At 42.2% G+C, this 15,868-nt stretch overlaps 1 protein-coding gene and 1 pseudogene across 7 annotated transcripts in view; one reads left to right on the top strand and one right to left on the bottom strand.

The window, feature by feature from the left end:
* The window catches only part of TENM4 (teneurin transmembrane protein 4), a 685,723-nt gene that overhangs the window by 432,238 nt on the left and 237,617 nt on the right, over nt 1–15,868 (top strand). The gene's annotated exons all lie outside the window — the stretch shown is intronic.
* LOC120590587 (uncharacterized) lies at nt 15,613–15,731 on the bottom strand (annotated as a pseudogene).

Below are 15,868 nucleotides of genomic sequence, written 5' to 3'. Positions count from 1 at the left end.
GTTGTGACCATGATATTGTGGTTATATGGGAGCGTGTCATTAGGAGATAGATGCATAGTGATATAAAGTGTCTTGTGTCTGCAACTTTCTTTCAAATGGTCAGAAAAAAAAAACATTTCATATAGAGAGATAGGGATAAAGCAATGTGGCAACATGTTAACAATTGACAGTTTTAAGGGAAGAGTATATGGGTGTTTTTGTACGATTCTTTCAACTTTTCAGTGGGATTGAAAGTTTTCAAACTATAAAGGGGAAGATTTTACTTGCATTGGAGGGAGATTGGACAATAGCAACTTAGTTTTTGGAAAGATTTCTTGGCAACGGGTGAGACGTGGTCACTTTTTTTTTAGCAGGACCCCCCACTCCCCTCCCCCACCCCTGCTTGGGGAACTAAGACTACAGAAACCCTCTGAACCTTCACAGAGTATTGACAGTTCAGCCGTTGTGATAAAACAGGCCCTTCCTGGGCGTGGAGGAGGCTTCACTGAGGCACTGGAGCCGGGAATGGGAACCACATTGGCAGGAGTGTGTGGACCCCCACCCCAAAAACAGCCCTCTGTGCTGAGACAGGACAACTGGAACGAATTATGTACACTCATACTTGTTAAACTGCCTTGGCACCAGAAGTGATCCTCGTAACCTGAGCTTTACAGCGGCACAGCATAGTTAGCATTGGGCCAGCCTTGCCCCTGGACCTTCTCTGTCAGAGGTTTATGGCTAAAGCATAAAACAATTCAGCATGAGCTGAAACATGAAAAACTCCTTCAGATTATAAAGGCAAACTTTTCTGTTTAAAGTTTTCTAGGGAGGCAGCGCTTGGGAATAAAACCTTTTCAGTCTCCTTTTGCTTTTCCAGCCCTTGGCCAGACTCCCAAATACTCCACTCCCACCCACCCCACCCCAATCCCTACCTCGAACCCAGACCACAATCCAATCAAACACAGAAGCTGCTGCATTGTGGCTGGGGAGTGCTGGTTTATGAGTCTGAACCCTGAAGCTATGTGGCTTTTGGCAAGTTGCTTCCCCTATCTGGGCTTCAGCCCCTTGGTTATTTATAGACCATATTTATTACAGGGTTGGCTAGCCCACATGGGTATGTGCTCACTGAATGCGTGGAGCTCGTACACACTGTGGGTGCTCTGTAAATATTGTCTTGTTGGTTACATCTGCGTGTGTCAAATACATAGAGATCTGTAGAAAATAGTAATTTTTATCATGAAGGAAAGTTTTCAAAAATTACTCTTGTTTTTATCTAAAAGGTAGTGAATGTACTGTTCTTAATGGAAGAGAAATTATGAAGTAAGTCAGAAGAACAGAATTTTATTTTATTCTCGGTACGAGTTTTTGGTATACGGGGGGATAGAATTTAAAGTCAGATAGGCCTAGGTTCAAATCCCAGCTCTGCCCCTTACTGGTACTTACTGGTAGAGTGACTCAGGTAGGGTAGTAATCCATTCTGAGCCTCAGTTGCCTTATCTATATTATGGGATATAATAATACCAACCTAGCGGGGTGAGTACGGAACCAACACACTTTATGAATGGCTCTTAGCCCAGCACCTAGCAAATTAAGCATTCAATAAACAGAGCGGCAATTAGCACTAAATCTGAGAACAAGAGGGCTCCTGATATCCAGGCCACTCAAGTGTTGTTCTTGGGCACCAGGGATGACAGACCAAGGGCAGCTAGCTGACATCAAGAGTCCTGCCCTGCGAACCTTGCAATGGATGAAAAAGCACTGTGATTTCTGCCCTTTTGAAGCTGTCTCTCAGCCTAGCCCTTCAAGCTATTAAGGGTTTTATAAGCGAGGAGCACACTGAAGATGAGAAGAAATTTGAATTTCTTCATTTTAAGCAAGGTAGCTCTTTTTTAGATAAGGAAAGCTAGTTTGTTTTGACCCTTAGTACCCAGACATGTGTTAGGTAAAAGAGACAAACACTGCTGGCCTGTTTCTTCTGTCAAAAGTGGCTAAAGTGTGGGCTAAAGTGAGGTTCCTTGTTTTCTTCGGCCTGAGTCAGAATTAAAAACTCCAAATGGCTTCATCAAAGATTCAGCATTTTAATTTGAATCACCACAGTGTCACCAGTTCATCTTAGGCAGGTTTTCACTGCCAATCCCAGCTCTCCCCCACTAACCATGTGACACTGGAAAGTCACTCTACCTCCTTGGCCCTCTCTTTCCTTATCTCTAAAGGAGGAATAGGACTGCCCTGCTGGCCTCTCACCCTGTCACATGGCTTCTATGAGATAAGACAAATGAAAGTATGAGTGCTGCACAAAGGGAGGAGTAGGAAGGCCATCCAGGAGCATGTTCTCCAGCAGGGCAAACCTTATACACACCTTGGTGCACTAGATGTTTTCCCAAAAAGCTATATGCAAACAGAGGATGTTATTACTAAAATACTTGGTAAATAGAATATTTAGTAAATGGAAACATTGTACAGGATAGGAGACAGAGAAGACAGAGAATTTTCTTACCATCTATTACTCTCAATTTATTCTGGTTTTGGCATCTAGATCCTTGACTGTGTATTTTTGCACATTAAAGTAGCACGCCTGGATTGTCAAAACTTTCAAACAGGTCATCAGGATCGACTCCCCCATGACCGTTCACAGGCCTTGCACTCCTGAGCGCATAAGGATCTGAGAAGTGGGAGGTGGATCAGCCTTTGCACTCGAGGAGTGCTAGCCTCTTCTCCCTAGCTCTCTACAGTGGCACTCCTGGGCTGTCTTCTGTGTGTCTAACACCATGCTTCTTCACATTTAAAAGACCTCATCACCCCAAGTCTCACCTCTGCTCAGGGATAGTAATAACCCCTTCACAGGATTGTCATGGGGATCCGATGAGATCGTGTGCACGAAAGTGTCGAGCGCAGTGCCTAGCACATAGTAGATGCTCAGAAAATGTTGAACCTTACCAAAAAATCTGGCTAGAGACAGGCCAAGAATGTAGTGTGTGTTCTGTCAGAATCAGCTCCCTGCCCGCTTCAGGGACAGCTTTGTGAGGTGAGAATGAGTCAGGGCAGCTTCAGGCTGCAGGGAGAGCCTGCTCTGGATTGTACAACACATTGGGGTGGGCGCCAAGAGCCAAGTGGTCACGTTCCCACGTCTGCCCTGCCCCAGCACCTGCTTCTAGCGGGATCCCATCTGGCGCCCTGCCAGGGTTTGCCTTCCTGCCTCCCAGCCCTGAGGCCAGGCAGCTTCCAAGTCACATCCGAATTGGTATTGCCAAGACCTGAACAGAACAGCCTTTACCTGTTGGACTCCTGCCCCCACCCATCCCTGGCAGCCTGACCAAGTGCTTTACGCAGGTCCCTAGGCCTCCACATGTAGGCCCACCTGCCAGCAGTCAGGGCACCGCTTTCTTTGTTCCTCACACATGCCTGGCCCCTTCCACAGCTCTGCACTTTGCAACGTGAGCACCTCTGCTAGGCACATGTGGTTCTAAGTGCTTTTGTGTCTCTTGTCTCATTTAATTATCACATTCATTTCTGAGACACCAGCATTATCCCCTTTCCACAGGTGAGGCAACTGAGACTCAGAGAAATCAAGCAAATTGCCTAAGGTCAGGCAGCTAGCAGGTGGCAAGCCTACTACAGTCTGGTGAGGGAGCTCATGTTCTCTGCACCCACCGCACTGAGACTCCCAGGAAGAGCTTCATGGCTCCACTGGCTTGAAGGGACACGCCTGCCCAGGCACTCAAAGTGCAGGATGTTTGTTCACTCTTTCCATAGACAAAGTGAGACAATTTGTCAGGTTCTTTTGGTTATTCTTAGGCAATGGGGCTGAGGCGAAGACAGCTCTTGGCTTTGACAGAGAATGGCTTGAGGGTGCTATTTCTGGTAGGCCCAGGACCAGAGAGAGAAGAGAAAGCAGCTGTAGAGATTGGGGTAAGTGTTTGGCTTGTCAGAAAGATAATCCCCCCACACCTGTGGCCTGGAAACATAATCCAGGGCTCTGAGATGCACTTTCATCTGTCACCAAAGCGTCCGCAGGGTGACCTGCCCAACCGAATCCAAGCCAGTGGGGCTCAGGTTACGGCGCCCATTCTCAGGGCCCTTGAGCCCTAACAATGCTTGTTTGTCCTTTGGATCTGCCATCTCCCAGGAGGAATGTTAATGGGACCAAGAATGGAGGGGGCGCGGGTGGCGGACGGAGAAACTGACTTCAGTATGAGCCCACTCTCAGGTCACTCTCTTAAGTGAACCCACCCATGCATGTCTACTGGTCCTTCCAAGAGACACTTAAACCAGCTCCCGGAAAGAGAGATTTGTCCTCTGCTTTTCCTAGACCACACCACCCACTCCTAAAGAGGGTGGGAGGTTTTCCTCTGCTTCATCTGAGACGTGGTCCATCCCTTGGCAGAGCTTACAATTCAACTCAGAAACAATGTCAAAGAAAAAAAAAAAAAAAGATGAAAATGACTCAGATGTCCAATAATAGAAAGTTGGCAAAAATCACATCTCTGACCATATGATGAAGTTTTAGATAGCCATTACAATCATGTTTTCAAATAATATTTAAAGATGAAAAAATTTTTACAGTATAATGTTAGGTGGGGAAAACAAGTTGGATAGAAGGCTGTGTGTACTGTATGAACCTAATTTGCTAAGTATATGTTTACATGTGCATAAGACGAGAAGGAAATAGACCACAGAGTGTTAAATTAACAGTGGTTATTACTGGGCGCTGTGGCTGCGATAGATTACTGGTTTTTTCTTTGTACTTTTCTTCTTTATACATTTCCTAGTGAAAACGTTACTTTAGCATCAAAAGAAAGTTAATTTCTTAAAATTTAGTTTATTTCTCTCCTAATATATACCTGACATCATGCTAGGTGCTGGAGATAAGAGATTTAGAAGAACCTAAACCCTGCTCTCTATGAGCTCATAGCCAAGCAAGGCATAAAAATACACAAGCAGATTTTTTTAAAAGTCATTTTCAACAATTGTAGCAGCAACAACAATTATGCTGACACATTTGTTAAGTGCTATGAAATGTTCTAAATGCTTTATGTACATTTACATTTAAACTTTACAACTCCATGAGGTAGGTAGTTATTAAACCATTTCACTAATAGTTAATACAGACTGCTGTAGGAACAGAGAGAACGGAGAGATTAATTCTACCTCGGGAGTCAGGGAGACTGCAGTCAAGAATTGGCACATATGCTGATTCTTCCAGCATAAATGTGAGTTCTCCAAGCAGAAGGGTTTTTAGGCACAGAGAACACCATAAACAAAGATACCAAGGGATGAAGGAACAAGACATCATTATGAAATGCCTAATCCCACACTCCTTCCTCCCCAATGAGAAGCGAGAAAGGGCTTCAGGGCCACTTTGTGAAGGACATCGAAGATCAGGCTGAAAATTTTGAGCCTAATTTCATTAGGCAGCGGTGAGTCATTGAGGAGCCCTGACACGTTCAGTTCTGCATTGGAGAAAGATCTTTCTGGCTTCTGAAACCCTATGAAAAGCTCAGCTGTATGTGGAAAGAGAAGTGTTCCTCTGGAGACTGAGTGTTGTAGGAAAATTCATCTCCGTTCCAGCTGAAGTAGCAGAGAAGTAAAAAGGAACCAGTGGGAGGCCATGAAAATGTGTGATTTCCTTTACCCTTATCTGCTTGTGGAAAGTCACTGCAGCCATGTGGAATCCAGCCTCAGGATGGGAGACGCATGTGCACAGAGAAGTGTTTACTACCTAGACTGGGAGAAGGTGTTACCGCCGGAAGAGAAACTTGGGAATATTCCAAATGGACTTTTGGTTTTGTATGCAATTTATATGCTTAATTAGCCGAAAACACTTCTGTTTGTGACATAAAAACAAGAGAAAATCTTGTGTGGCAATGCTGGTAAGTACTCATATTCCCAGCTTGGTTGGAGTGGCATTTATTATAGCCGTTCCTAGGATTCTCACCATGGAGCTGACAAAATGCTAGAAAGACAGCATCCCTCCTTGGTTCCCTTGGTCATGCCTTTAACACAGTGGATACCATGTGATGGTTTGCTGTCCTTGTCCAAGGGTTCTGCTTGTGACAAAAGAGACAATCAGAATGATGTGGGGAGTTCTTCATCAGGATTGTCCCTTATTCTAACATTGTCCTTCCTATTGAAAACTCCCTTTTCAGTGAAGCAGTGATGAGTAAATTTTGTTAATTTTGTTTCTGACTTTTTTTTTTAAGTTTATTGGGGTAACATTAGTTAATACAATTATATAATTTTCAGGTGTACATTATAATTTGACATCTGTATATTCTATTGTGTGTTTTACCACCCAAAGTCCAGTTTGCTTCAGCTACCATATATTTGATCCCCTTTACCCACTTTACCCTCCCCCTACCCACCTATATTTGACCCTCTTTAATCACCTCTCCTCTCCACCTCTACCTTCTAGTAACAACTAGTAGACATACAGCCATAAGAAGAGATGAAATACTGCCATTTGCAACAACATGGATGGAGCTCGAGATAATCATGCTAAGTGACATAAGCCAGATAGAAAAAGTTGAAAATCACATGATATCACTTATATGTGGGATATAAACCTAAAAGCAACAAATGAGCAGGACAAACAAACAGAGACTCATGGACATGAATTTTTTTTTTTTTTAACTACTATAAAATGCAAAAATCTGAGAACCACTGAGTCTATGCCTGGACTTAGTGCTGGGTTCTGGGAAAGGTGCAAAGATAAGTGAGACATGGCCCTTAAAGAGGTGATCATGATTGGTAATCTAATGTCGGAAATGAGTATCATTTAGAAAAGGTTGGATGTTACCACTGGGAGATGCTGGGTGGAACTTTGTACTGCTTTTGCAACTTTTAGATGAATCTAAAATTATTTTAAAATAAAACATAAATGACTGGCACCTAGGGTGAATGGTCAGGGGACCAGAGGGTAAGTGATAGAAAGGAGTAGCCTGGGATTATTGTTTAAAGTTGTGTGAGGAGGAATCTTGAATGTCAAGCTAAAGAGTTCACACTTGGCTCTGTAGATAGTGTGGAGCCATGGAAGGTTTTTGATTAAGGTAAAAGCATGGACGGATTTCCTACTAGAAAGATCACTTGATAATCAGGGGATGACTGATTGCAGACAAGTGAGCCTGGAGGCAGTTGAAATAACCCAGGTGGGAGTGGAAGATCTTTAAAAGTATCCCAAAGAGAACTAGCTCTGCAGGATGTTAATAGGTGTTTGAAAGAGGGGTTCCATGATCAAATAAATTTGGGAAATATTAAGGTTAAAGTGATGCAGGAGTTCTCAGAGGCATTAACTCGATAATGTATACTGTGATTGTCTACAGGGAGGGGATGATATACAGTGTTTCCCAAAGATTTTTGACCATGGAACCCTCTTGGAACATTCTCACAGGACTTGTATTCAGGGGGGAGAAAAAAAAAAACACTTCAGGGAATACTGGCTGGCATTGAAAATGGAGAGGATCAAGTATTTATAGCACAACCCTTACTTCTGTATTCTGGAAACTGAAACACATGGCCTAAACATACTCAGATCCCTTTGCACTGGGGCAGCAGATCCTCAACCCCTGCCCCAGAAGCCCCTTACATTCCTCATATGTCTGGAGGCACCACCCTTCCCAATGCCCGGGAGGCTCTTCTGTGGGTTCATTAACAGCAGAACAATAACATCACATGCCTAGGAACATTTTCAACCCAATTTTTAAGATTGCAGTGATGAGAAATAATTCATTGTTTTTGTACGAGACTTTTTTTTAAAAACTTAATTGTATAAAAAAGTACAAGTTTTTATTTTTGTAACAAAATGCAGAAATAGCATAGAATTTTGACTGTCCATTCTCATGCTTTGTGTCACAACTGACAGCATGGAGCTTTGGTAGCCTAAAGCAATATAGCAACAGTGCTGTGGGTCATTTTTTTTTTTTTAATTAAGTTTATTGGGGTAACATTGGTTAATATAATTATATAATTTTCAGGTGTACATTATAATTTGACATCTGTATATTCTATCGTGTGTTTACCACCCAAAGTCCAGTTTCCTTCAACTACCATATATTTGATCCTCTTTACCCACTTTACTCTCCCCCTACCCCCCATATTTGACTCCCTTTACCCCGTCTACCTCTCCCCTCCTCTCCCACTCTGCTAGTAACTAACCATTAGTCTATAGTCCATGTCCATGAGTCTCTGTTTGTCCTGTTCATTTGTTGCTTTTAGGTTTATATCTCACATATAAGTGATATCATGTGATTTTCAACTTTTCCTATCTGGCTTATGTCACTTAACATGATTATCTCAAGCTCTATCCATGTTGTCACAAATGGCAGTATTTCATCTCTTCTTATGGCTGAGTAATATTCCATTGTATATATGTACCACAGCTTCTTTAGCCCTCTATCGTAGGACACTTCAGTTGCTTCCATGTCTTGGCCACTGTGAATAGTGCTGCCATGAACATCGGTGTGCAAATATATTTTCAGATATGGGTTTTCAAGTCTTTGGGGGAAATACCCAGTAGAGGGATTGCTGGATCATACGGTAGATCAATTCTTAGTTTTTTAAGGAACCTCCATACTGTTTCCCATAGTGGCTGTACCAATTTGCAGTCCCAACAGTGTATGAAGGTTCCTTTATCTTCGCATCCTCTCCAACATTTGTTATTACTTGTCCTGTTGATTATAGCTATTCTAACAGGTGTAAGACAGTATCTCATTGTGATTTTGATTTGCATTTCCATAATAGCTAGCGATGTTGAGCATCTTTTCAAATATTTGTTGGCCGTTTGTATGTCCTCTAGGGAGAAGTCTGTTCAGGTCCTCTGCCCATTTTTTGATTGGATCATTTGCTTTTTTGTTGTTATTGAGTTGTATGAGTTCTTTGTAAGAAGGGAGGCATTTTTGAAGGATTCTTTAAGTGTCATTTCTAATTAAGTAAGTTCCTTAATTAACTTTTTGCATTTGAATGAACAAGTATGGTAGTTTATCACCTCTCTCTCCCTTATAAATGAACTCCATCTTGATTTTGACACGTGTGCTGTAATTAGTTAAAGTGACCTCGCCTCCTTCCCCACTTACCTTCTCACTCTACCTCAGTGGTTGGCTGGCAGCAGCACAAAGCATCATTGAAATGTGCACGTTATTCAGCATTTTCACTGTAGTTCGTTAATACCTCTGATTTTCTCACACCTACTAGTCTCTACCAGTTGTTTGACCTTCAGCAAGTTAGTTAACCTCTCAGAGCATCACTTTCTTAACTTCTATATTAGAAGAGCAACTCCTGCTTCCCATAGCTAGTATAGAAGAGTGCTGGGCACATAGTATATTTAGGTACTTGATAAATATTCTCTCTGATGATACCTTTCTAGTGATTATCAATTCCTCAAAAATGTTTGTTGAGTGGACACAGGGACATGCTCCTGGCTACCACTAGCCTAATAAAGATATTAAGGAGCTAATTGTACCCTTTAAGATCTTTATCCTCTCTCTTGCCTTCCTTTTAATAAAAACACAACGTGGTGATAAAATAAGGTGAAAAACAACCCTGTGAGGTAAGCATTATTGCTCCCATTTTATAAACTTGGAAACAAAGCTCAGAACGAAGCTATATTAAAGTTCAAGTCATTCTAATTCCTAAGTGCATGTCCTTTAATATTGCACCAAGAGTGATAAGATCCATTCCTTCTTTCATTCTTGCAGTCAGCTCAACAGTTATTGACATGCACTGGGTGCCAGACATAAGACACATTCCAGCCCTCCAAGAACTCACCTTTTTAGTTGAAGGAGATGAAACATGTGCATGAAACTTACAAGGCAGCCTGGTAACACCTCGTTTATCCCTCGCTGGGGAATGAGCTGTTGTAATAAGTGAATTTTACAGATGGAATCACAGAGCTTTAACTCAGAGGGGCCTTAGAGACCTCATTGTACAACCCCATTATTTTAAGGAAAGCAATGCTCAAGGACACTGAGTGACTTGCTCAAGGTGGCTCTATCGAACTATCATAGAACCAAGACTGGAACCTAGTTCTTTTGACTTCCGGCCTGGGACTTTAAAAATACGTTCACCATTTTCTTAAAATAGAGTATGCCTTTCTTTGATTTGTGTCAAATGGACGATTTCTCTGTTACTCTCTTCTGCATATCTTAGGATCATCTTTATAAGCAGCATTATAACACTATGCTAGAATGCAGCAATTCTTTTGAACCTTCAGACATATGTATGTGCTCATTTGTTCCTTATGCTGTGGCCCCAGACAGTACCCTTTACCCAAACTCGTTAGGTCATTTCCAGTCGTTAGACGCATTATTCTGGTTTTCTTTTTATACACGTACACAGATAAAATTGAACAAACTATAAGAACTTTATAGGTAAACAGACTTTTTATTTGGCTAGTTAGTTTTAGTCCAGTTATTTTATATCTTTGAGCCCATTTCCTTACCTGCAAAATGTGCACAGTCCAAGAACTTATCTTATAGGATTGCCATCCAAGGAATAAAAGGTACCTGGAACTTAATAGGTGCTTAGCTCCCTTCTTCCCCTTCCTTTTCTCCAAGTGTTCAAAAAACTCTTAAAAGTTGCATACTTCCTCATTCACAAAGTGCACAGCAATAATGAAATAGAACCAAAATAAGTGTTAGCCATGAAACACAACACCCTCCTGAATAGTAAATCAAAAGTTCCTCCACTCCCAAAAAAACACATATGTCTAGTTTCTTCCTCCCAGGACAATAAAGAAGGCTTTAACACAAAGCATAATTCATATCATCTCCAGATCTTGAGCCATAGCACCTCGTGAAAACTATTAACACATCTCCCACCGCCTACTTTATGAACTCATATAAAAGCAGATCAGGTGAGCCAAGGCCTGGAGAAGGGCCGAAAGTTCCCCAAAACAAGTCTGGGACAGATCCCAAGAGAACCCTCCACTCCTCATAGACAAGGGGAGACAATAGTTCAGGTATTTTTGTGGATTTTGTGCCATTGTCTTAGGACTTTGTTTCTTTTTAAAATGAGCATGTGAGACTCTAAGACTCTAAGATTCTATGAGTGTGTTAGAGATGAAAGAAATGAATATGTGAATGAATGGAGCCAGGATCAAAGCCCCTGTGTTGTGACTGTGACTGTATCTTTGATTCATCTTTTTGCAGACTTACGCCCTTTTGCAACATCTCCCCAGCCCCCCTTTCTTGGCCTGCATTTGTACCAGATGTACTTGTCCTGAGGAGTCACCCTTTTTCCATATTGAGGCTGCCTTCTGTAGCAAACATACTACCCTGAGTACTTGCTTAAGTGACAGGTATTTTTTAAATTCCCCAAAGTAACACACAGATAGGTCTAATTCCAAGTGCATCCTTGCAGCAGACCAGTGAGCCAATCTTGTCCCCTTTCCCCAGGAAGGTGTTTTGAATTTGTGTCTGCAGTCAGTAAACAGAAATAGCCAAATTCAAGCCCCTGAGCTCTTTAAAAAGCAGAGAAGAGAGGGGAGCTCACATTTATTGAGCACCTGACAGGAGCAACATGTTATCTCTCTTCCAGAGGCAAGTATTCTTATGTTCATTATACAGAAACTGAGATCTGGGTAGGCTGAGACCCTCAGCATACACGTGGCATTGTGGATTCTGGCTCAGGTCCGCCTGCCTTCCACACTACCTTGTACCACTACCCCAGAGTGAATTTATTTGGACTCTTAATTCTTCTGAGATTTAAACTTAACAAATCAGCAGCAGTGTTCTCGAGGTTTAAATGTTGCAAAACCTCATTGGCATTTAATGTGGTTGGGTGTTTGAGTGTATTTTTATGTCTTGCCTGGGGCCTGAATAAAAGTTACAAGCAGCACTGAAGACCAAACCAAAAAGAAAATGTGGGAAACCAACCTTGTAACCTTAGCTGATCTTTAATTATGCTTTAATTGAGGTCCTATGAAGGAGATATAGTAAGACTTATAATAATATCTTGAGTTTATGCAGCATTTTAATTTCCCAAACTCCTTCATATGTATTATAATAACTGCTGCCTTTTACTGAGCCCCAGCTGGGTGCCAGGTATTGTGTGAAGTTCATTACATATACTCTTTTAATTTCTCTCCTCTGCCTTTAAAGGAAGTATTATCCCCTTCTGACAAATGAAGAAACCTAATCTCCCTTGTCCTGTAGAGCAGCACTGGGCAGCCTTTTACCCCAGACTGCAGTCGGGAGGCCAGGCAGGAGGCCTATTCCATTAGAAGCGATAGCTTCTAATTTATAGGTGCTGCTACCTGTGACTAAGGCTAACGTTTAAGTACTTTCTATGTGCCACTGAACCTACTGAGTACTTTACAAGAATTATTCTACTAAATCCTCTTGTAACCCTATGAAGGTAGGTACGACTATTGTCATTGCCATTTGTAAGTGAAAGTAAAGCACAGAGTTTCTGTTAAACTTCCTAAGGTCACAAAGCTAGGCAGGAGTGGAAGTCACATCCAGCCTAGACTGCAATCCTGATCTGATTCAGAACCCATACCCTTTACCTTTCCACATAGTGTCCGGGGACCAGTCACTTAGTCAGATATTCTATATGAAAACATTAACACCTATGTCACTGGATGTATGTCACGTTTAAATAAGATGACAGTTTGCCAAAAGCCAGTGGGTGCTGATAAATGTCTTTTTCGTTCATTTGTTCCTTCCTTTTTTATTTGATCAGTGGCCGGTAAATATTTACTGCTTTATCTTTTAGATGCTTTGATGCAAACATAATACCCACTACCTGTTTTCTACTGCACATCTTTTATATTTAGCAATTGAGAAAACCAGTGCTTTAGGCTGTGTGTTTTAGAGTTAAGACAACCCCCTGGCCCCAGCTAACATCCTTCTTACCATGCCTGCTTTCAAGGCTGTGAATATTCTTTTTTTTTTTAATGTATTGGGGCCACTGTTCGGACTTAAGTAGCATGCCTTGAAAAAAATGCTACTGAATTCTGAATGGGGAGGCGGGGAGAAGGAAGGAAGGAAAGGAAAAGGAAAAAGGAAGGAAAAGGAAAAAGGAAAAAGGAAAAGGAAAAGGAAAAAGGAAAAGAAGGAAGGAAGGAAGGAAGGAAGGAAGGAAGGAAGAAAGGAAGAGAAAGGAAGAGAAAGAAGAAAAGGAAAGAAGGAGAAAGAAAAAACCTTGCAAGCCACATTGGGAAATTATGGGCAGGGGACCTCCTACCTCTTTTGTAATTTTCTTCATGACTGGTGGACAGAGAGAATCCATGTACAGCTGGCACCTTTTGGGCTGTTTAAAAAGTGCCCTAACCTCCCTAAAAGAGAGAGTTAGCAGGCTGGAGGAGAGTTGCTGGCGGCCATCAAAATGATGAAGTGAAATTTCAAATTACATTAGATGTTTGCTTAAGGAACAACAGATGAGGCCCTGTGGATTCTCAAATCCTCTTGGCAACACTGCAAAATGAAAGCATAACCATTTGAAACCCTTCCCCTGGACCCTATGAAGTCTAGGCCGAAAAGATGACCTTTTAACGATAGCTTCCTGCCTCTGAAGGGTTAGAGTGTGTCGAATTTTTCTTTACCAAAGGCCTGGTTTTAATCATTGCCACAGCCAGAAGAAAGAGCTCTTTGCCACACTGTTCACTTTTTAAAATATCTGAGATGTTCTTCCAGTTTACAATCAAGATTTTTTGGATAAGATTCCTGTCCTTTCCCTGGTAATCCTTAGAATATGAACTTTGTCACATTCAACAAGAATTCACTGAGAACCTACTGTGGCCCAGGTCACTTAGGTGGGTGAATTTAATCTTCCCAAAGACCCTGGCACTGAGGCTTTGAGTTCTTTTGTTTGTTTTGTTTTGATTTGTTTTATAGATGAGTAAACTGAGATTCAGAGAGGTTAAGTCATTGTCAAGGTTACACACAAATAGCTAATGGATGAGTAACACTTAGCTCTATGAAGAAGTAAGAAAAGCTGTTTTAGGCAGAGAAATTTGTCTGTGTATGCAAAGACTAACTCTAAGCCCTGTGTTCTTACTATAGTAGAGTCAAGTCTCTAATTAGAAGGAAATGGGACTGTATTCGGTGGGCAATGGAGAACTACAGAAAGTTTCTGAGTAAGACAATGGCAAAATCAGAGCTTTGGGGATATATGGATCCATTAGCTTCTCTTTCTTCCTTTCTAAGTCAGTCACGTTTTATAACCTCAATGTTATTTCATCATATTAGAACCATGTAAGGTACCCAAAGAATGAGTACACATTGTTCTGAGGAAAATGAAGCTTAGAAAGGTCATATAAACTGTCCAAGGTCTCAAGCATTAAATGCTCACTCATAGTCCTAGAACTATTTTCCCCTAGGGAACACCACCTCAGCAAACACGCCTCATCTGCAGAAGCCCATATCCCTCTGTAAAGCTCTCTTGATAAAATTAATATTAGTCCTGGACAGAGGCACAGAGCCGCCCTGGCCTAAGCCGTTCAGTCTTTATCTCCCCTACCCCACCTCCACCCCCCAACTGCAATGGATTCCCTTCGGTCCAGAATCTAAATTTAATTAGTTTTCAAAGAAACCTTTGCTGGTTAAATGGGCTCCCAGCAGAGCACCCTTTGTTTTCAATGTTCAGTGGCTAAAAAAAGGCACATTTCGCACCAAAATGACAGAGTCTGAGGGTGGTGAACTTTTGACACAAGGAGAATAATTCCTTCAAGGGAAAATCTACAGCCACCTGAAGCTCGGCTTGCCTGTGTTTATGCAAATCAGCCCCAGCCCCAGCAGGATATTACTGACTATTATTACAGGGTCCCCTCTCTACCTCCACCCCCAAGGGGCCCTGCTTCTCAACTTAAGTCTTACATTTCCATAACAAAGGCCACCGTCTCCCATTTCATCACTTACTCTCCAAGAACCATATAAAGAGCGAGGCAGCCCCATTGTGGGAGGATTTCACTGGATCCCCTTCTGTGGCCCTCTCTTCTTCTGGTCTCTTCTGAATCTGCTGTTTTTTCCAAGGGAGAGATTAAATCAGTTGCAAGGAGCTGTTTAATTAAACTTTCCCCCTCCCACCTCTAAAATTGCTGGAGACTTTTTTTGACTTCTCTTTGGCAATGCCTAATCACTGTAATTTAGCAGATTCCGTAATTACCTGCCGCACATGGAAGCAGTTTGATTGCTGTTTCTTTGTCCTGCCTATTTCAACCTCAACTGACAGCCGAGTTTACCCTCAGAGAACATCAGGAATATCCTGGCAGGGAGGCAGAGTGATCTTAATTTATAAGCAGCTTTTGAGGGGGCCAGATTTATGGGCAAATGGGCCAAAGGTGTGGGTAATGAGCATTCTAAGGGTGAGAGTCTTCTCTGCTTAGTGACCTCCCTGCTGCAGGTGGAGGCAGGTGCCTGCACCTACCAGGATGGGCCTTGTGCTCCAGGCCTCAGCCATCAACTTCACTGTCACTCTGCTCTCAGTCTACAGCCAGGTGAGTTTTTTATTCCTCAAGCTGCAAACATATACATGTAGGAAGTGCCTAATATCACCATACTGAGATCCTTACATTTATAAAAGTAGCCATTATTTCCTTTTTTTTTTTTTTTTTTTTTTTGGTAGGCGAGGCAACCCTTGGTTGACTTCACAGATCGCAAGGACCTCGTCAGCTTACGATCCCTTATTTTTTATTTTTTATGCCTACGGCACCTAGTATTCCTAGGTGGTCTCCCATCCAAGTACTAACCAGGCCCGAACCTACTTAGCTTCCGAGATCAGACAGGATCAGGCTTGTTCAGGGTGACATGGCCACAGGCACCATTATTTCCATTTTGCAGATGAGGAAAGTAAGACTGAGACTTTCCAACTCATAAGTGGCGGCATCTGGATTCAAATCCAGTTGACCTCACACCAAAGCACATGCCACTGAGTCAGTGCTTTCTCCTGGGTGCCT

The sequence above is a fragment of the Pteropus medius genome, unplaced genomic scaffold, assembly GCF_902729225.1.
Source record: "Pteropus medius unplaced genomic scaffold, Ma_sr-lr_union100, whole genome shotgun sequence".
Classification (NCBI taxonomy): domain Eukaryota; kingdom Metazoa; phylum Chordata; class Mammalia; order Chiroptera; family Pteropodidae; genus Pteropus; species Pteropus medius.
This window is presented reverse-complemented; position numbering and strand designations above follow the sequence as displayed.